Here is an 890-nt window from a genome sequence, read left to right as displayed (position 1 = left end):
AAAAAATTAAATAAACTCCAGTAATATTAGGAAGACAAAAAAAAGATGAAAACTTTTTATTTTTAAATTTTGAAACTAAAAAAATAATCTTTTTACCAAAAAGTTGAAAAATAAAGATTTTAAAAAATATCCAATAAACAAAAATTTAAAAAGTTTAAATTTTTAAAATTAATTTATTCTGTATTTATGAAAAAATAGCATTATCCGGTGATAAAAAAATAAAAAAATGTTCTTGAAAAAAAATTTAGGATTTGAAAAGACAAAATTTTTTATTTTTATGAATTTTTAAATTTAAAAATTATAATTTTTTATTGAAAATTAAAAAATTAAATAAAGTCCAGTAATATTAGGAAGACAAAAAAAAGATGAAAACTTTTTATTTTTAAATTTTGAAACTAAAAAAATAATCTTTTTACCAAAAAGTTGAAAAATAAAGATTTTAAAAAATATCCAATAAACAAAAATTTAAAAAGTTTAAATTTTTAAAATTAATTTATTCTGTATTTATGAAAAAATAGCATTATCCGGTGATAAAAAAATAAAAAAATGTTCTTGAAAAAAAATTTAGGATTTGAAAAGACAAAATTTTTTATTTTTATGAATTTTTAAATTTAAAAATTATAATTTTTTATTGAAAATTAAAAAATAAATAAAGTCCAGTAATATTAGGAAGACAAAAAAAAGATGAAAACTTTTTATTTTTAAATTTTGAAACTAAAAAAATAATCTTTTTACCAAAAGTTGAAAAATAAAGATTTTAAAAAATATCCAATAAACAAAAATTTAAAAAGTTTAAATTTTTAAAATTAATTTATTCTGTATTTATGAAAAAATAGCATTATCCGGTGATAAAAAAATAAAAAAATGTTCTTGAAAAAAAATTTAGGATT

The sequence above is a fragment of the Arachis hypogaea genome, unplaced genomic scaffold (assembly GCF_003086295.3).
Source record: "Arachis hypogaea cultivar Tifrunner unplaced genomic scaffold, arahy.Tifrunner.gnm2.J5K5 arahy.Tifrunner.gnm2.scaffold_26, whole genome shotgun sequence".
Classification (NCBI taxonomy): Eukaryota; Viridiplantae; Streptophyta; class Magnoliopsida; order Fabales; family Fabaceae; genus Arachis; species Arachis hypogaea.
This window is presented reverse-complemented; position numbering follows the sequence as displayed.